Source organism: Cetorhinus maximus, chromosome 13 (genome assembly GCF_964194155.1).
Source record: "Cetorhinus maximus chromosome 13, sCetMax3.hap1.1, whole genome shotgun sequence".
NCBI classification, from domain to species: Eukaryota; Metazoa; Chordata; class Chondrichthyes; order Lamniformes; family Cetorhinidae; genus Cetorhinus; species Cetorhinus maximus.
In genome coordinates this window covers 40,817,474-40,839,591 of record NC_135891.1, presented here as the reverse complement: position 1 = coordinate 40,839,591, position 22,118 = coordinate 40,817,474, and positions in this window count along the sequence as shown.

The following is a 22,118-nucleotide window of genomic DNA, read 5'->3' as shown; positions in this document are numbered from 1 at the left end:
CACAGCCCCTTGCAATGTCATCATCCCGGTTTGGACCAGTCTCCCACATGGTTCAAGCTAACAGTGCAGTCTTGCAGTGCGGGTTAGGAGAATGCTTGCACCTGTGCTGAGAGCATAGCATGCAGTCCAATGGGCAAGGCTGCCGCCAATCAGTCGGATGGAGTGGGGCGGAGGTGGGTGGGGTTTTGGGTAGCCATGCAACGCACCAACCTCTGGCCATCCAAGTGGTGGCCAGCACTCTCCAGGATGCGTTATGGTGCCTTCAGACTTAAGCAAGGGAGATTCTTAGTATACTCAAGCTAATCTCTCTGTTTTATTCTGCAGGAGGAGTACATCAGGATTATGGAGCCTGGAGACCTCGTGGCTTACAGAGAGGGGAAATGATGGAGAAGAGAGTGACGGAGGCGCCTCGCTGCACAGAGGGCAGAGCAGCACCCTTTAGAAGAAGGGGCGGCTGGGGGTCCCACACATGCTGCTGGAGAACCACAGTGAGCCGCCACTGGTCAGCGCCTAGCTAGATCCAGGGTCTATAGACACCGCCTTTCATTCCTGCAGATGACTGACAACCAGTGTCGCCGAAGACTGCGCATGTCTAGGGAACTGGTTGATCACATCTGCCACTTACTGCAGGATTTAGCGCCATGCCGACATAGAGATAATCCACTGCCAGTGGCTGTGAAAGTGACTGCAGCGCTCAATCTTTACACTAGCGGCTCCTTTCAGGGCTCCATAGGTGAGCTCTGTTGGATATCACAAGCCTCCACCCACAAATGCATCCATGAGGACATGGATGCCATCTTCACGAGGGCATACAACTTTGTGCATTTCACCTGGGGCCAAGAGAGCCAGAATACAAGAGCATTTGGATTTGCCCAGATCTTGGGTTTCCTACAGGTGCAGGATGCCATTGACTGCACTCACGTGGCGCTCAGATCTCTGCTGCAACAAGGGGTCAACTATGTCAACCGCGAGGGGTTCTGCTCACTGAATGTGCAGCTGGTGTTCGACCACCAGAAATGCATCCTGCAGGTGTGTGCATGATTTCCAGGGAGTCTGCACAACGCCTACATCCTCAGTTGGTCACAGGTCCCTGAAGTCTACCAGGGTCCACAGCGGCTGCAGGGATAGCTCCACGGGGACAAAGGATACCTGCAGAGGATGGAGCTGATGACACCCATGTGGCGGCCTCAGACTGCAGCAGAGCAACGCTAGAATGAGGATCATGCACCAACTCACAACTTGATGGAGCAAACCATTGGAATGCTGAAAATGAGGTTCCGATGCCTGGACTGGTCTGGTGGAGCCCTGCAGTATAGTCCACAGAGGGTGTCACGCATCGCCAGCACCTGCTGCGCCCTTTATAACCTGGCACCGCAACGGGGAGAGGAGCTTGCTGAGAAGGAGATGCAGGAGCTGGAGGTCTCCTCCGATGAGGAGGACATCGATGGTGATGAGGGCGAGGAGGTCATCGAAGGCAACGATGCTGCGATTAGGCCCTCGCACTGGCCAGGTGAGGCAGGTGCACTTGGGAGGCCCTCATAGCTGCTAGATTCGTGGAGAATGATGACAACATACAGTGAGGAGACACCATAGATCCTCACATTGCATCTGTGAATGTTTGACTCCAGTCTGGATTATGGCAGCACACATACCCTCTGTGATAATGGTCCTGTCATGGAGACGCAGTGGAGACCCTAATAGTCGCTCGATTGCAGGATGCTGATGAAAACATGCAGTGTGGACACTCTATAGATCTACACATAGCCTCTGAGAATGTCTGACTCCTGTCTGGCTGAGGGCAGCTCACTTGAGCTCTGTGATCAAAGTCATATCATAGAGGCACAGCCATGAAAGGAGTGATGTGAAATGCTGCCATTGCAGACGGCAGATAAAATGTCATCTTACTCGCCCACTACCGCACTTAGTGCAAATCTGGGATGATTCCGCCCTCAGTCTGGATTCTTTTCTGGTACTTAATTTCTTTAAAAAGAATTTTAAAAGACTCTTACAGGATTATTAATATCTCTAGCATTCTTCTTTATGAACTTATATATTATTGTTATAGGACAATGCTGTTGTCAACAATTTGATCTCCTGTAGGTTTCTGAAACAAATCTCTGTATGCCCCATTGTATTCTTAGTGATATCTTTAATTTCTCACAGCCCCTTCCTATTTCTGCAGCATTAGGGTTATCTAACAATACTTGCAACCTATGATGATCTGGAATGATGACTCTCAAAGGAAAAGAAGTGATCTTGATTTGATTAAGAAAAGAATGAAATCAGTCTTCGACCCTCTTACTCTTTCAAGGGGTTTTGAATTGGCATCTATTAAATAGACATCCTTTACTAATATTTTAAAGAGCCTTGCTGATTGTCAACTTTATTTTATACTGCCAGGATTAACAAATTGACAACTCAAATCCCCATGTACCATTCTGTTGATGGTAGGAAGTCCAACATTGTTCTAATACTAGCACTTATGCACTGACCAATTGGGGCTTTTACACATTACTTAAAAGCTAACATACATCCCTATAATTAACAACGGCCTATACTGGCCCAGATTTTCTTGTCAAAATAACAGTGAGCCTAATAGGCACATGTGGTTATTTGTGCGTAAATTGTACAGCAACTTCATAACCTTGTGAGGCATTTAATAAAATTACAGCTCGTGGTGTATCTGGAACATCTGAATCCACCATCTGATTCGCCTGCCATTCCACCTTGATTCAATGTCACACTTATAGCCTTATAAAATGACAAGATGTATTTTGCAACGTTGTACCAATTCAATAGACATTATTGGCCAAATGTGTTGCATATATTGCTCTCCCAGAGGCTGCAATTCCAATGCTACATTATTCAGATGTCCATGCCTGTACTTCATTCACACTAGTAACACAGGGATCCTTTGTGAGGTTGGTACAGGGAAAAAGGAGAAGTGAAGATTATAATAAAGTGGATTTGGAACTGATTCCTTTAGAGGAAATGGTACACTAATAAAAATGTCACCATATCTTGTAGGCTAAATATGGTACATGCATGTTTTCTTAAACCATAAAATTTGAGCAATCACACTGGATTATTAATTTCTCACTGAGTCAAATGAGAAAAGTTTTGACAAACATTTTTTAGGGATAATTAATATCACTTGTTTTCATGTTGACTTTAAAAAATATATATTTGGTTAGATGATGCTAATGATATCAAATGTAGTTGACTTGGAGGCTTAACTAAGCCCAGCAGTGTGACACAATTAATGTCAGTCTATATATATATATATATATATATATACGTCCTGATTTTAATTCAGAGTGCTGGGAGTGTGGGGGAATAGTGGATCAGGGACCGAAGTGAGTAGCAGCCATATGACACTGGAGTGATTTTAGCTCCAGGGTCTTACTTGAATGCTGCCTCACCCAAAGCAGGGGGAAATTATGCCATCACCAGCTGGCAGGATTTGAACAGATAGAGTTGGGGCCTAGGAGTTAGGCAAGGCAAATAAGGAATGGGGAATTGGGAAAGCCTACAATTGGGAAAGTGGGGAAGACCCTTACTGACCCAAAAGGGACCTTTAAACTTACTTAGCTCTCCTCCTCCCTGGGTGATGCTTGCTGCCAGCCTTTGCTGGTGGGTTCGAGATGGTGTGACACTTTGGCATAGTTAAAATGGAGTGCAAGTTCTGATAACTTTATCTGGTGTTGACTTCACCATTTAAATTAGGCCCATTCCCCTAGACTGAGTGGCTTTCCCGTGTCTGATTCCAGGCTGGTTAAATTGGTGGCAAGTGGGAAGGTGCCAGTAATGCAGCACAAAAAAAAACACACTATTGTAAACCTTATGTCTGCACTGTTCCTCCCAGAAAGAATGGATGTGAAAACTCTCCCTGTAGTCACTAACCTCAGACACTTCAGTGATTGTGTTGGCTTTGCTGTGTAGGTACATTTGTCTCCTTTATTTTGCCAACGTGAGTTGTTGTAGCTCCACTGATATTGTGAGCATGCTGCTTCCAGGGGAAAAAAATCAAAAACATTGATAAAAAAAGGAGAAAATGTTGAAGATGATTATATTAGCAGAAACTGATTATGAGACCCTCCATAGACAGTCTGACAAAGAATATACAAACAAAACACTCACAGTGTGAAAACAGCATTATCACTTTCCACTGCTAGAATGAATTCTTTATAGTACAAGAAACTAAACCAAAATTAGGCTTCAAATGTAGCCGCCCTTCACTTAAGGCAACATTATGCTGTCGGCCTGGCAACTAGTTTGACTAATATGTTTACTTGGGCCAATACATTATCTTGGAGCGTGCTTTGCATTCCTTGAGTCAGCTGAAGAATGAATCAAAAGCCACTCTGACCTAATGTGCATGATTTACCTCCAATGTGGTTGAAAAAAATAACCTATGCCACCAATTCTCAGTCAATTCATGCCAGATTTTTAATACAGGGCCCAGTGGGAAAAGAATGGTAGTGGCAGAAAACAAGTGTATTAGGTAAAAAAAAAAGAAAATGTGAGGACAGAATAAAATAGGCCTATAGACTAAATAAAACAGAATGTTAAACAAAGAGAGAATTGGAAAAGAAAGGAGATGGGCAGTTGAAGTAGTGGTTTTATAGTTTCTTCTTGTTTAATAGCAATTCATTGTGCAAGTTTTTTATTTGCTTTAGCGTATATTTGGAAGATATATTTTACTGCAATAATCCAATAATTCCATGGAATCTCAGTAGTATTATTATTGAAATACATGTATTATAAGATAGCCAGCCCAGGGTTGCCCAGTTCCCTGTAGATGCTGCTGCTGTAAGGGATAAATTTACCTGTCAGCCAGTGTGACCTCCAAGGGTGCATTTATATTACAACGTTAGCATTGGTGCAATGCAGTTTCTGCTTTGCACCAGGCAAAAATTGTATCCTGAAGTAGAAATTCAACTTGATTCTGGAGGGGAGTGGCTTGTCACTCTAGAACTGAGTTTAGACTGGATTAAAAACCATTCGTCTACAGTTAAGTTAAATGCCCAGAGAATGAGAATGCCTCCATTTGTACTAACTATTCAAAGTTTAACTGCTGGATGAGGAGTGTGCACACAGAGTGCTCTCAGGCAAGCAATGTAAATCGGGTACTCTCTGACTGGACCCAATATTGCAGCAGAATATAGTTAACAAAGTCATATCCAGTTGATTTTATTTACTTTATTTATGATGAAGCCGTGAAGTTTCTTGCAGGTCGTAGATTTGGCACCAGATATTCCAATTGTTTCACCAAAAGCATCCACTGAGTAAGACCATTCCACCAATGGCTAGAAAGAGTAACCCAGAAGTGTGTGTGTGTGGGGTTTGGGGCATGTGGGGATGCGGGGAGGGGTGGTCAAGAAGCGTTGAGGATTATTCACTCCCACTTCATTTTTAGTTGCATTGCAAGTAACTTTGTTCATTGATAATAGAGGTAGATTCCTCAACAAATTGATCAATGGTTTCTATATTTAGTATCAAATAGATATGGTGATGTGTCACCTGAATGGAGCTGTCTCATTAGAGCAAGGTTTCTAGCCATGTGTTCAGCGGGGATTCAAGATTTCAATAAAAAATACCTGTAGTTTTCAACCGGTTAGACATCCCTGATTTATCCCTCAATTTGCTGCATTGCTTTCCTTATAATACCAGAATGTTTCCACTTATACCACAAACTACACAAAGTATCTCCTCAAATTAAACTGATTCTGCCTTTCACAATTGTCTGGAGGAAAATTCAGGTCATGGGATAACTTTCACTGAACTCATATGGCAGAACAGTTTGTGATGGGGCTTCTCTGTGTGCTTTAAGCCAGTTGATTTTATGCTTTATTGACTTTAATGAACTAAATCTGTTGACTGAATGGGTGGAATCTTCCATTCTAGAGACTAAAGTCTGGTGACAGGTGGGAAAATTGTGATCCCTGCTCGGCGGTGGGATGGCTGAACATGCGCAATCTTCCACTGATCAGCTTATTAATTATGCATCCGCTTCAACACTCTGGACGCCATATTTAAAGTGCAGCCATGCACACACATATCGGTGCTTCTAACAAAGAAGTGTCTTTTGGGCACAGCGGAGGCCCACCGTGATGTCCTCTACCCCCGCTCTGGCCGTAGGATGGGCAGCAATATCACTAATCCGGTTTTGGGGGCGGTGGCAGCGGTGGTCAGCGCCAACGCCCTGCAAAAGAGGACTGCTACCCAGTGCCACAGGAGGATGAATGATCTCCTCCATTCCACCAGGGTAAGTCACTCTTCTCATCACTCTCAACTCACACCCTCACAAAAACCTCACACATCCAAGGGGCCCTCACTCACTGCCAGTTCAAGGGAGATCGCCATCCACTCTCTCACACGCACCTTCATTGTCCTCATCCTGTCCATGGGACTACTCACCACCCACACATGACAGGCATTCTTATCATCTGGCTTGGCAGGCATCCTGCATACACTCTCACCATTTATATTCATGCAGGACAAGCTGACACACAACAAGAGGGAGAAGTCACAGACCGGTGAAGGAATGCCTGAAATCAAGGTCCTCACTTTGAAAACAGAGCCATCCAGCTAGCCGGCGAGAATCTGGACCGTTCCTGTGCTGACGGTGAGGTCGGTGAGGTGTTCTACCAAGTGAGGATCCAGCAGGGCAACAACTTTGCTGAGTCCGAGTCAGATGACGAGCCCCTGGACTCTGTCATATCAGAGTTGCTGGAGTTGCAAAGGCAAGCTTGGGAATATCAGGAAGGGATGTCCACTGCACTCCTCAGATTACAAGGCATGATAGAGGAGTCCATTCGCCTTCAGGCTGAGGTGATAGCACTGGCATGCGAACACACCAAAATCAACACTGGCAGGGTGGCAGTCGCCATGGAGACCTTTGTCCAGGACATCACTCTTTCACCGCTGCAGGGGATCAACTCCTTCACTGACTAAGGTCACAGGAAGAGGGGATTCGAATGGGCTGGACACTCCTGGAGTCACCTGGATGGATGGCCCCAGGGGGTAAACCTGCTGATTCTCCTCCCTGTGGATGCCCAAATGCCCCTGGCTGACTCGCTGATGCTATAGTTGGCCTCCAACAGTGTATGTGCAAGTAGGGTGTGGCTCAATCTCACTCCAGCTACCCCTTCTCCTCAAGGAATCAGCCAGGGGCACTTGAGCACCCACAGGGAGGAGGATCAGCAGGTTTAACCCATGGGGCCATCCATCCAGGTGACTCCAGGAGTGTCCAACCCATCCGAATCCCCTCTTCCTGTGACCTTAGCAGCTCCATCTCCATGGGCTGAGGAAGGTGCCACTGCCACACAGCAAGGCCCCAAAAGCAGGCCAGGGCTCTCCAGGTCTCGGCCCTCCAGAGGGCACCCACCAAGATCATCAAGTCAGCGGCTGCCTCCACCTCTGCTGTCGATGTCCGGGGAGCACCAAGATGTGAGGTTAGGAAAGGTAAGAAGATATAGTTGTACAGCCAGGGCAAGGGTGTTAATCACTTGTACATACTGTTCACTATTGTCAATAAACTTCCAAGAATGTCTACCTGCCTATGGCTCCTTGTTCTGGTGAGCAGTGTTCATGTCACTCAGGTGTGAAACCTTTCTGGACAAGATAAAGGCAGGTGTCTCAGTCCAGAGCCTCTTCCCTGTGCTTTGTGTGGCCTTCAGACCAAAGTGATGGTCTGGCCTCACACTCCCTTGACACATTATTGGTCCCTGCACCTCAACGGTGCTTGTCATTGCTGCCAGAGTATTGTGGGCAGGTGTCACAGAGTACCGTCATTCTCTCTGTGTGCTCTCAGCACCTTAAAAGTGTGGCTGGCCCCCACCTTTTCAGCATCTGTGACCAGTGATACTGTGCTCCTGACAGGGTTGGGTGCTGAAGGTGGACAAAGGATCAGGTGCTTTTAAAGTTTCATGGCTGTGCCTCTATATCACCCTGATCACATCAGAACATAGGAACAGGAGAAAGCCATTCAGCTCATCGAGCCTGCTCCGCCATTCAATATGATTCTGGCTGATCGAACACTTCAATGCCTTTTACCCACCCTATCCCCATAACCCTTTACGTTATTGTTAATCAAAATCTATCAATCTCTACCTTAAACATACTCAATGACTGAGCTTCCACGGCCCTCTGTGGTAGAGAATTCCAAAGATTCACAACCCTCTGAGTAAAGGAATTTCTCTTCATCTCGGCCCTAAGTGGCTTCACCCTTATTTTGAAATTGTGTCCCCTGGTTCTAGACTCCCCAGCCAGAGGAAATATCTTACCTGCATCAACCCTGTCTATTCCTTTAAGAATTTTGTAGATTTCAATGAGATCCTCTCATTCTTCAAAACTCTAGACAATACAGGCCCAGTTTCCCAATCTCTCTTCATAAGACAGTCCTGCCATCTCCAGAACAAGTCTGATGAACCTTCATTACACTCCCTCAATGGCAATAATATCCTTTCTGAGGTAAGGGGACCAAAACTGCACACAGTACTCCAGGTGCGGTCTAACCAAGCTTCTATACAATTGAAGCAAGACTTCACTACTCCTGTACTCAAATCCTCTTGCGATAAAGGCTAACATTCCATTAGTCTTCTTCATTGCCTGCTGCACCTGCATGTTAGCCTTCAGTGACTTATGGACAAGGACACCCAGGTCCCTTGTACATCTACACTTTCTAATCTCTTATCATTTAGGAAATACTCTTCCTTCGACCAAAGTGGATGACCTCGCATTATATTCCATCTGCCGTGTTCTTGCCCACTCACTAAATCTGTCCAAATCCTCCTGTAGCCGCTTTACATCTTCCTCACAACACACATTCCCGCCTAGCTTTGAATCATCCGTGAACTTAGAAATATTGCGTTTGGTCCCCACATCCAAATCATTGATATATATTGTGAACAGCTGGGGCCCAAGTGGGGCCTTGCGGTACCCCACTAGTCACAGCCTGCCAACACGAGAATGACCGTTTATTCCTACTCTCTGTTTTCTGCCTGTTAGCCAATCCTTAATCCATGTCAGTATATTGCCTCTGATCCCGTGTGTTTTAATTTTGCTAATCAACCTCCTGTGGAGGACTTTATCATAAGCCTTCTGAAAATCCAAGTATACTACGTCCGTTGGCTCTCCTCTATCAATTTTGTTAGTAACATCCTCAAAAGACTCCAACAAATTTGCCAAACATGATTTCCCATTCGCTATTCCATGCTGACTATGCCCGATCAGATCATGGTTATCTAAGTATCCATTTAGCACATCCTTTATAATAGATTCAGCATTTTCCCTACTACTGATGTAAGGCTAGCAGGTCTGTAGTTCCCTGTTTTCTCTCTCCCTCCCTTCTTAAATGGTGGGGTGGCATTTGCTACCTTCCAATCTTCAGGAGCCATTCCAGAATCTATAGAATTTTGGAAAATGATCACCAATGCATCCACTATCTCCATAGCAACCTCTTTCAATACTCTGGAACACCACCAACTGGAAGTTCCCCTCCAAGTCACTCACCATCCTGACTTGAAAATATATCACCGTTCCTTCACTGTAGCTGGGTCAAAATCCTGGAACTCCCTTCCTACAACACATGGACTGCAGCGGTTTAGAAGGCAGCAGCTCACCACCACCTTCTGAAGGGCAACTAGGGATGGGCAATAAATGCTGGCCCAGCCAGTGAAGCTCACATCCTGTGAATGGATTTTTAAAAAATCACATCCTGGGTACTTACCAACTTTCAATCCCATTAATTTCTCCAATACAACCGTTTTACTTATACTAATTTCCTTCAACCCCTCATTGTCCCTAGTCCCTTGGATCTCTAAATCTGGGAGATTTCCTGGATCTTCTTCAATGAAAACAGGCACAAAGTAATCATTTAGCTTCTCTGCCATTTCTCTATTTCCTATTATGAATTCTGCTGACTCTGCCTGTAATGGACCCACATTTGTCTTCGCCAAAAGCTTCCTTTTTACATACCTATAGAAGCTTTTACAGTTTGTTTTTATGTTTTATGCTAGATTGCATTCATATTCTGTTCTCCCTTTACCAGTTTCCTGGTCTTCCTTTACTGTATTCTAAACCCCCCCCCACACCCAATCCTCAGATTTACTACTACTTCTGGCAACTTTATAAGCCTTTTCTTTTAATCTTATACAATCCTTAACTTCCTTTGTCAGCCACAGTTGACTGATCTTTTTTGGCTTTTTGCACCTTGAGGGAATGCATAGGTGCTGTAAGCTATGTAATAGTTCTTTGAAGACTATTCATTGCCTATGCACAGTCATACCTTTTAATGTATTTTCCCGATCCACCTCAGCCAATTTGTCTGTCATGCCTTCATAACTTCCTTTATTCAACTTTAACATCCTTGCTTCAGAGTGAACTACCTCACTTTCAAACATAAAGTAAAATTCTATCGTATTGTGGCCACTCATCCCTAAAGGTTCTTTTACAACAATATTATTAATTAGCCCTTTTTCATTACATAATACTAGATCTAAAATAGCCTGTCCTCTAGTCAGCTCCTCAACATACTGCTCGAGAAAACCATCCCTAACAAACTCCAGAAACTCAGTTTCCACAGCATTAGTGCTCAATCGGTTTATCCAGTCTATATGCAGATTGAAGTCACCCATGATTACTGTATTGCCCATGCTACATGCTTCTCTCGTCACCTGATTAATACCATGCCCCACATTGCCACTACTGTTTGGTGGCGGATAAACAACTCCAACCAATGTCTGCTGCCCTTTGCTGTTTCTTAGCTCCACCCAAACACATTGTTCTTCTGATCTGAGACTCTCCCTTATTAATGCACTGATCCCATCCCTTATTTTCAGCACAACTCCACCTCCTTTCTCTTCTGATCTGTCCTTCCTCAACATCGAACATCCTTGAACATTCAGTTCCCAGTCTTAGTCACCATGCAGCCATGTTTCCGTAATGGCAATTATATTATACCCATTTACCTCTATATGTGCCTTAAGGTCATCTACCTTATTGTGAATGCTGAGCCCATGGTGCCACAGGCTTGGCTCTGGGCTTCACTCCCCTGAGGAAACATCACCCTCACTGGCATCCAAAATGGGAAACCAACTAGCAAGCAGGATAAACCCGCAGACTCCTGCACTACCTGCCTGGTTCTCTTAGACTGCCTGCCAGTCACTCATTCCCTCTCTGGCTGTACGTTTCTGACCTGCAGTGTGACTACCTCTCTAAACATGCTATCTACATAATCCTATGCCTTATGGATGCACAACAGTGACCCCAGCTGCCGCTCAAGTTCTGAAACCCAGAGCTCAAGCTTGTGCAGCTGGTGACACTTCCTACAGATGTATTTGTCTGGGACACATGGTGCGTCCACAACTTCACACATACCGCAGGATGTACACTCCACTTGGCCAATCTGACCTGCCAAGCTGTAACTCTAAAAACTGTTTATTACACTTAAAATAAGTAGAATGAGTAGAATAAATTACTAGTAACTTAACTTTACCACACTCATGCTAACTTTACCTTACTTTGGTTTACTTTATTACTTTATTTCACTTTGACTTGTTTTAACTTTACCTCCCTATTGCTAGTGTTCCTTACTGAACCCAAGTAGTTACTTCTTTATAAATGATACTTTTTTCTAGTTTTAAGCTATTTAAACACACTCCCCAACAGCAGCTTCTCACCAACGAATTAACTTACAGTTTTCCTGTGATGTCACTCCTGGATGTTTCTTTTTCAAACTCAGCCCGCTGCCTGAGTAGAGGTGTCCCTCACAGGTCCGGCTATCTCTGCTCCCAGAAGGTGAGTGATGGCCTCGAGTCTCACCCTCTATTTATCCTCTGTCTGAGTAGAGGTGTCCCTCGCAGGTCCGGCTGTCTCCGCTCCCGGAATCACAAGGCATGTGTGAGCTGCACTTGGCCAGACAGAAGTCAGACACTTTCAGAGGCGTCTCCATGACAGGAGCATTATCACAGAGGGTATGTGCATTGCCATAAGCCAGACTGAAGTCAAACGTTCATAGATGCAATGTGACGATCTATGGTGTCTCATCGCTGCATGCCATCATCATCCTCCACAAATCTAGCAGCTATGAGGGCCTCCTGAGCATGCCTGCCTCATCTGGTCAGTGCGAGGGCCTTGTCTCTGACATTGTCACCTTCGAGGACCTACTCACCCTCACCCCTGTTGGCGTTTACCTCATTGGAGGAGGCCCCCAGCTCCTCCATCTCCTCCTCAGCCAGCTCCTCTCCCCATTGCAGCACCAGTTTGTAAAGGGTGCAGCAGATGACGACGATGCATGACACCCTCTATGGACTATATTGCAGGGCTCTACCAGATTAGTCCAGGCACCGGAAACTCATTTTCAGCCTCCCGATGGTCAGCTCCACCAAGCTGTGAATTGCAGCATCAGCCTGATTATACCGTCGCTCTGCTGCAGTCTGAGGCCACTGCATTGGTGTCATCAGCCAGGTCCTCTGCGGATAGCCCTTGTCCCTGAGGAGCCATCTCTGCAGCTTCCATGGATCCTGGAAGACTTCAGGGATCTGTGACCGACTGAGAATGTAGGAGTCATGGACACTCCCTGGAAACCGTGAGCAGACCTGCAGGATGAGTTTGTGGTGGTCACACACCAGCTATGCATTCAGCGAATAGAATCGCTTGCAGTTGACATAGTTGACCGCATGTTACGATGGAGATCTGAGTGCCAAGTGAGTGCAGTTGATAGCGCTCTGCCCCTGTAGGAAACCCGAGATCTGGGAAAATCCAATCGCTGTTGCACCCTGGCTGTCCTGGTCCTGGGCGAAATGCATAAGGTGTGCCCTTGCAAAGATGGCATCTGTGACCTCATGGATGCTTTTGTGGGTGGAGGCTTGTGATATCCCACAGAGGTCACCTGTGGAGCCCTGAAAGGAGCCATTGGCAAAGAAATTGAGTGCCGCAGTTACTTTCACAGCCACTGGCAATGGATACCCTCCATGTCCCCATGGCGTCAAATCCTGCAGCAGCTGGCAGATGTGACCGACCAGTTCCCTAGACAAGAGCAGTCTTCGGCGACACTGGTTCTCAGTCAGCTGCAGGAATGAAAGGCGGCGTCTATAGTCCCTGGGTCTAGCTAGGCGCCGACCAGCAATGGCTCACTGTGGCTCTTCAGCAACGTGTGTGGGAGCCCCTGCCACCCCTTCTTCCAAAGGGTGCTGCTCCTCCCTCTGCACTGCCAGGCACCTCAGTCGCTCTCTACTTAGTCGTCTTCACTCCCTGTTAGCCATGAGGCAGGCAATTAGGTCATCAGGTTCTATGGTCCTGATGTACTCCTCCTGCAGGATGAAAGTTGGCTAGCATGGGTATACTAAGAACATTTCTTGGCCAAATTTGAAGGCCCCTTAATGCATCCCGGAGAGTGCTGGCCACCATTTGGATGGCCAGAGATTAGTGCGCTGCATGGCTGCTTGAAATTCCACTCACCACCACCCCACTCTACTCTACCAATTGGCGGCAGCTTTGCCCACTGGACTGCATGCTGTGCTCTCAGCTCAGGTGCAGGCATTCTCCTAACCCGTGCTGCAAGGCTGCACAGTTAGCTTTAACCATGAAGGAGACTGGTCCAAACCGGGATGATGACATTGCAAGGGGCTATGAGCGCCTCCACCAGTGACTGCTCTATGACCAGCTTTAGCAAGGAGAACAAACAACGTGCCTAGTCGTCCAATTGTTCTGCAGCCCACCAAAATGCTCATTAGTTTGCAGTCTGTGTCTAAGGGATGAAAAGCTTTGGAACACTTGGTGGCACTTTGCTGCCTCTGTGTTACTTGAGTGGGCAGAGAAGCTAGAGGCCTGACTCCAATCATATCAATGTGGCTGTGCCTGAACTGTCTCAGTTGCAGAGGAATGGTCACTTTATACAAGGTTTCCCTAATACATAGCTGCTTCCCTAGCCTACCTACACCCCCAACACTCACATGTTTGCGCGCTACCTTCAACCGCAGAGCAGCCCTTGCCCCTGCCCCCTTTAAGTCACCTCAACCTCAGGGCAGCCCTTGCCACCTCCCCCTCCCCCCCCAACCCCATCACCTCCTCCACAATGCGCCTCAACCACAGGGAGGCCCTTGCCCTCCCCCAGTGCACTTCAATTGCAGGGCAGCTCTTGCTATCCCCCCCTGCCCCCACAGTGCACCTCAACCGCAGGGCAGCCCTTGCCCCTACTTCCCCCTCCCCACGAATGCGCCTCAACCTTGAAGTTCAATCAGCGACCTGGGCAAGTGCTCCGCATCACTACTGTGTACTCACCTCTGAATTCCCCTCAAAGTGCAGCCCGCCAAGTGCACGCCTTTTAATGCTGTTGTGAAACACGTCTGCATGCAATAATGCCGATGTGGGCAGACGATCCAGCCGGGAGGGTACAATTCTGGCAGGCTGGGCTTATAATGATATGCAGATGCATTACAATGAGGTTCCCGATGTCCGATGGCAGGAAATGCGGCCCAGCATTGGCGAGCAGAACAGATGATCGCAAACTGGTTTCACTACATCGCGAAACTTCTCGCCATATTGTCCGCACACGCCACCGAACATGCCTGACACCAGCGGGCACAGACGATTCCGTCCAGTGTAATTCTCAGTAAATTTCATAGTCAAGCCATATGTGGTACCATTTGCCTTTTATATGAATAAGATATTGGAATTGGTTGTTCATGCTTATAAGTCTGTACTTCTTCAAAAAAATACACGGAGATTTGGTCAATCCATTATTTTTAAAGCATCAGTTCACTTTTTGCCAAATGAGACTGAATTGAAATTTGCTTCTCCACATGAAGAAGAAAGTGTTGCAGTCCATTTTGTAGATTTGTATTCTTGTGACATCTCTTCCTCCATCACTAGTCTTCTGTAGTTCATGTAATGATTGGAAGCATAATGAAAGATAATAAGAACAAAGAAATGTGCAGTTTTGAAATTGTCTTCCTGAAATATTTTTGTTAATTCTAATTGTTTTTCAGTTTGTGCTGGTCCAGAGGTGAAATCAAAGTATTTCATTAACTGAGATTGCGAATAAAAGGAGAGAGCTATAATAGTAGCTTTGTAAACGGCCTTTTTGCCACAGTGAGGCAAATATGTTGCTCTAAGTCTTCTACTGGTCAACTGTTTCAAATACATTTGATGACCAGCTTTCAGCTGAACTCAACAGTGGGGTGTAGGACTTGAAAATTGCAAGTTCAGGTATTAAGAGGATAGTTTTTTGTTGGTTGTTAGTAAAGTTATTAATTCATTAAATTTCATAACTTGTTAAACATTTTTGCAATGCAGTTGTGAAGCTATGGATATTAAGCTAATGTTTTTCCCTAATTATTACATAGTAATGGTGTCAAACCATTTGTAGCCATGCGAAAGTGACAGTATAAACCCAGAGCTGGGACCCGACCTGAGTCTGGATCACAGCGATGTTTCTCACACTGCTTAGAAGTGATACTGTGTGCAGTGTAACTTCTGTGCAATGTCAACCTGAGTTTAAAAATGCGGAGTTGTGTCTAAAACTTTTAAAACTCTTTTAAAACTCAATAGAGTCTGTTTTAAAGCAAGCAGGCAAAGATGAAGCATTTACCATCTGAGAGTAGAGATCTGCACATCACCAAAGCAGAACTCAATCCGGGCAGCAAGAGAGCAGTTTGCACCTAGGGAATGTAACCATGGCTTTGCTGGTTGAGAACTGCATACTGTACCTCCTGATCTCAGCCTTATAGCACAATCAAATCACAGCCTAAAGCAATATTTTTTATAAGCATCTTTTTAATGTGAGTATGAGAAGGAACTTTGAGTATATCGATAGCACCTAAGTCAGTCTCCAATCAGCTGAAAAATATCAATTCATATAAACTAATACCTTGGTAGCCTGAGGCTATTCCACAAGCATCAAAGGTTATGTTAATCCACAGACTGTTTTGATGCAAAGGAGGCAGGATTGAAACTATTTCTAAGGATATGAAATCTCAAGGTTTGGATATTCTGTTTTTCTATAGTCTAAATCCAGCCAAATAATTGTATGATAACTGAAACAATTATCTTTGTTTTATTAGAGTTACCATAAAATAGCAAGCAATTCAGTCATGAGTATTCTTAATCAGTTACATCCCATGCCTATTACAAAAAGCACCTTTTTTGATTAGCTTCTTTCCTCAGGGATATACTCTTGTGTTTGCACAGTAAGTTGCCCATCGCACAAAAATTGTTATGCAATAGAAAATGATGTAATGTAAATTTTGTTGGCCCATGATTTGCTGCCAGAATAAGTGAGGCTAATGCCATCATTTATGCTAGCTAGGAATATAAAGACAGATAGTAAGAGTTTCTATAGATATTTTTAAAAAGAAAAGAGTTAACAGAGTGAGCATTGGTCCTATAGAAAGTAAGCCTGGGAATTAATAATGGAAAATAAGGAGATAGCAGATGAATTGAACTAGTGTTTTGCATTGGCCTTCACTATAGAGGAAAGAAGTAACATCCCAGAAATAACTGTACATCAGGAAATGGAAGGGAGGATGGAACTCAGGAAAGTTACAAGCACCAGGAAAGTGGTACTGAGAAAATTGTTGGAGCTGCAGGCCAAGTCCTCAGGTCCTGATGGACTTCATCCTAGGGTCTTAAAAGAAATGGCTAGTGAGATAGTTGATGCTTTGGTTTAATTTTCTAAAATTCCCTAGATTTGGGGAAGGCTCCATTAGATTGGAAAATAGTAAATGTAATTCTTCTATTCAAAAAGGCAGGGAGACAGAAAGCAGGAGGCTACAAACCAGTTGGCTTAACATCTGTCATGGGGCAATTGCTAGAAGCTATTATTAAAGATGTTATAGCTGGGCACTTGGAAAAATTCAGGGCCAAAATGGTTTTGTGAAAGAGAAATCATGTTTAACCAATATATTGGAGTTCTTTGAAGAAGTAACATATGCTGTGGATAAAGAGGAACCAGTGGATGTGCTATTTTTGGTTTCTAGAAGGCATTTGATAAGGTGCCACATCAAAGGTTATTGCGAAAAATAAAAGTTCATGGTGTAGGGGGTAACATATTGACATGGATAGAAGATTGGCTGGCTAACAGGAAACAGAGTGTAGGCATAAATGGGTCTTTTTTCTGGTTGGCAAAATGTAACGAGTGGTGTGCCACAGGGATCAGTGCTGGGGCCTAAACTTTTTATAATTTATATAAATGATTTGGATGAAGAGAACAAAGATATGTGCCTGAATTTTTCTCTTGTCAGGCGCGCGCAATCGGTGGGCCTGGGAGCGGACGGGAGATGGGCCCCCAACTACAATCGGCCCCCAACTGCGATTTCATGCTGGTTGGCTAGTTATCAGCCAGCCAGTGTGAAACATGTGCTGAGAAAGACTCAGCACTGCCGGTGGGGGCGGGAAGAGGGCGGGCGTCAACGTCACTGCGGGTGCTGGTAAGCGCTTCCAGTGAGTCCCTGAAGGTAGACAGCTGCCCAGGGAGCTGCAGGCCCCCACAGAATAAATGAGACAACAAAAATGCTGCAAAATATGTACATGCAGCACAATCAAGCACCAGAAAGCATACCTAATAAAAAACCAGCCCCAGGTATCTCTGCTCATTTTATTTCCCCGCGGAGATTTCATCCCGCCCTGAATCAAGGTTTGAGCAAAAACGTAAAAGCCACCTGACCGATTGGCCCGTCTGCCAACCATAAAAGTGGACGGGCCACGAAAAATCGCTTTCAATTGCCTCCTTAATGGGCTTAATTGCCCGCTTAATTGTCGGCGGGCGCGCTACTGACCTCCGCGCACACCTGCCAACCTGAAGATTGCTCGCGTGCGGGATGACGTCGGGACACTCGCCTGTTGTCATCTCGTGGTATTTCAGATCCATTTGGATCAGTCACGCACGGACCCACCTGCAAGGTGTAAAAGTCTGCCCATGGTTGTTAAATTTGCTGATGACACATAGATATGTAGGATAGTGGGATGTGGAGAGGACACAAGAAGGCAACAAAGGGATATAACTAGGTTAGGTGAGTGGGCAAAGACCTGGTAAATGGAGTTTAATGTGGGAAAGTGTGAATTTGCCCATTTTGGCAAGAAAAAAAAAGACGTATATTATCTAAATGGTGAGAGATTTCAGAGATCTGAGATGCAGAATGCATGATTCGCAAAAGGCTAGTATGCAGGTACAGCAAGCAACTAAGAAAGCTAATAGAATATTATCATTTCTTGCGAATATAAAAAAGGGGAGGTTATGCTTCAGTTGTACAGGGCATCGGTTAGATCACATCTTGGAGTACTATGTACAGTACTGGTCTCCTTATAAGGAAGGGTATAAATGCGTTGAAAGCTATTCGGAGAAGGTTTACCAGACTAATACCTGGAATGGGCAGGTTGTCTAATGAGGAAAGGTTGGACAGACTGGGCTTGCATCTGCTGGAGTTTGGAAGAGTAAGGGATGACTTGATTGAAACATATAAAATCCTCAGGGGTCTTGACAGTTTGGATGTGAAGAGAATGTTTCCCCTTGTGGGAGAATCTAGTATTCGAGGCCACTGTTTAAAAATAAGGGGTCTCGCCCATTTAGGACAGAGATGAGGAGATTTTTTTTTTCTGTCAGAGGGCTGTGAGTCTTTGGAATTCTCTTCCTCAAAAGGCAGTGAAGCAGAGTCTTTGAATATTTTTAAGGCAGAGGTAGATAGATTCTTGATAAGCAAGGGATTGAAAGGTTATCGGGGTTAGGCGGGAATATGGAGTTGAGGTTACAATCAGATCAGCCACGACCTCATTTAATGGTGCAGCAGACTCTAAGGGCTGAGTGCCCTACTCCCGCTCTGAATTCGTATGTTCATATGTGTAAATACTACAGAACTTTCAGATGAAGTGTAGATGCATGAGTAAACAGGGAAATTTAAAAGTTGTGATGCTCTGCCGTTGGCTTAGTTAGCACTAGCTTTTGTTCTTGGAATCACCATAGAAATTCATTGAGCAGAATTAAGTTCCTGTACTGGCAGAATAGATAAGAACTAAACTGGCCATGGAAAGTGAAGTCAACTCATTTTGCATCTAAATATCCTTTTAACAACATAAATGTTAATTACTGCCAAACAACCTCTCTGGCACTAGAGATTAACTATTACAAGTATGAAGTCTCATTCCTTTAGGTCACAACTGTTGCTAGAGATTCCTTTAAAAAAACTAATTTATTTTACTTTTTCTTTAAGTCCCTTTTCTTATTTGTCTCTCTATCTCTTAATCCAATCTTTCTTTTCCTCCTTTATTCGACATTCTGTGTCTGATTTGACATTGAATTCACCCATTCTAGACTTCCTTGTTCAGACCATTTCATAATTTGATTTGTTAAGGAGATACACAGTTGCTTGCCCTGTTTACTCAGATCCCAGGTGTCCTTCAGAGAGTGCCACACCAGATCCATCTCAAACTTCCGACAACTTACAGCACAAAATATTGTCGGTTACCTCAAATTCTGGGTCATTAATTTTTTTAGTTTCACAGTTTCTTTATGGTATTGCGTTTAGAAACTGTTATGTTCTACAGTTGGTTTGCTTTACTTGCGAATACGGTTGCACACCTATATAATGGCTGGTGAGTTGGCAACAATACACTGCAGACACAGAGACCAATATAAGATGAAGCACATGCTGTTTATTTACACAGATAACAGCACTAACATGATGTGTGTTTCTCCAACTAGACCCTACTCTAAACTACCCTTAACACTGTAACCCGCGCTACACAACAATTGGGTCATACAGTCACATGGTCAATCTGCTCACATTCTCTTAAAGACATATCGCGCCTCAGATTACCTCATCCCTCTCCTTTACTTGAGAGTACAATTTACAATCGTTACAATATATGAACTATTTACATAAATAAACTGTTTACAAATTCAGACTCTCTGGAGGTTTCTTCAAACGTATCGACCGTCGTAGTACTATGACTTCGGATAGTTTATCTGAGGTCTCCCTCTCAGGAGTTATCTGTCCACTAGGCTCCTCAGTAGGAACCTGTAAGTTTGTCTATTCAACTCTCTCAGGCTCAACGGATCCTACAGGTACTTCCAAAGCACCTGTGCTTTGGACTCCAATGGGAATGTTTTCACTCTTTCGGGCCCCATCACGTGCACTCCTGCTGCCCCTCCCCTCCAAGTTCAATAATATGAAGGGCAACTGTCAGGCAGGTTCTGAGAATCAGGATGTTGGGCGAAGCTAAATTCAACACGGCATGATCAGCTAAGTGTTGTGTAAACAAAACAATTTGTTAGCAATTCCGCTTTTTCTTCCTACGTGTCTTCTTTTGATCAGTTTTCTTCTTGGCAGTGCTGACTTTAATCTTGGCCTTCTTTTCAATTTCCCTATTGGCCAGACTAGGCTCAGGTATGAGCTCGACTTGAGTGAACTCAGTGGTTGAGTCTTCCAGCATTTCCTCATCTGTCAGCTCCTTTGGAAACTCAGGGGTCTCTACTTTTAAAGCTTCTTGGCTTTTATGCAGCTGATTAATCAGCTCTTCCATTTCTTTTTTACATTTGTTAGTTGTTTCCTGGAGAATTAAGTATTGTTGTGCTTTTTCTGGCTAATTGATTCTTCATCTTAGCCAGAGATATGCTGAATTCTTTCTGTTCTCCCTCATACCTTTTTAGTGGTACAGATTGGGATCTGCGGGAATCTTGCAATATGCAGAAGTCCTTCAGCAGGTTTTCTTTTTCTTTTTGGAGGTTAATGACTTCAACTCGAACTCTGTCCTGAAGCATCAGCTCTGCGAGTTCCTTTTGCTAAGTCTTAACAGGCTCCTTTTTCCAAACAGCAACATTTCCTGTCTCTGATTGAGATCTCAGTAATCTCTCAAGATTGATCTCTCTTAAACAGTTTCTTCTGAGGAGACTTGGTCCTCTGCCTGCTATCACCATTAGGGGTAGATTAGCAGACTGGCTTCTATACTGTACTGGAACCTTGCATATACCTCTTACTCATATGTCTTCGCCAGTATACGTCTTTAATTCAGCATCTGAATTTTCCAGATTTAGTGAGTAGCCTCATCCATTCAGATATTTAAACCTATATTCCCCTATAACTGTTGTGGATGCTCCTGTAACCACCTCCATTTGGGTGGGTTTTCCGTTGACTTCCACTGTCATGTAAATTGGCTCTGTTTTACCCACTTTTAAGTTGTGTAACAAGGAAAAGTCTGACTCTGCTTCTTCTGGTTCCTCTATTACATGGATTTCACAATTTCTGCCTTTTTATTTGAAATGTTGTCTCAATCTGTCTTTACAATATTGTATAATGTGCCCATTGCAATGGCAACGCTCGGTTCTTTTAAATTGTTGTTCATTTGTGGACTGTCTTGTTCTAATTCTGCCATTATTAATGTGGGTTTTATCTGTTAAACCATTGCTTTTTGCTGGTTTGTTAATGGTGGCTGTTTCCTGCCTTTCTGTGAAGCCCAGCGTTTCTACGCCATTTCTAACCGGTCCCTTCCTCCTGACGCGATGGGACAGCGCCGTTTTGTGCTCCCTTGATTGCTTCTGAATCCCTCTCCATTGCGAGCACCAACTCTAGCATCTTGCTGAAGTCTAAATTTGTTTCTGACAACAAACTTTTTTGAATGGTGTCTTTGTTAATCCCACACACTAATTGGTCTCTTAACATGTCATTAATCGACATCCCGAACTCACAGTGCTCTGTCCAGTTGTTTTAAGGCTGCTATATAGCAAGCGACTGTCTCTCCAGGGGCGCGACACTTCAAATTGAATTTAAAATGTTGCGTTGTTACCAAGGGTTTTGGCTGAAAGTGGCTTTTCACAAGATTCACCATCTCATCAAAGCTCTTGGAATCTGAGGTGCTGGGTGCTGTTAGACTACGAATTAGGCAGTATGTTTTACTGCCACATGTCAATAAGAGGAACGCTCACCTCTTCTCCTCCCCGATATGTCATTGGCCAAGAAGAAAAACGCAAGGCATTCAATATAATGCAACCAGTCATCAGTGGTCTGATCAAATGGTTCGATGCAGCCATATTGTGACATACTGGAGGGAGATAGCTTCAACAACAATGGTGAGGGCTGTACTTACAATCGGCCTGTAAGGCCCTGCTGATTCTCTTCAGTTGA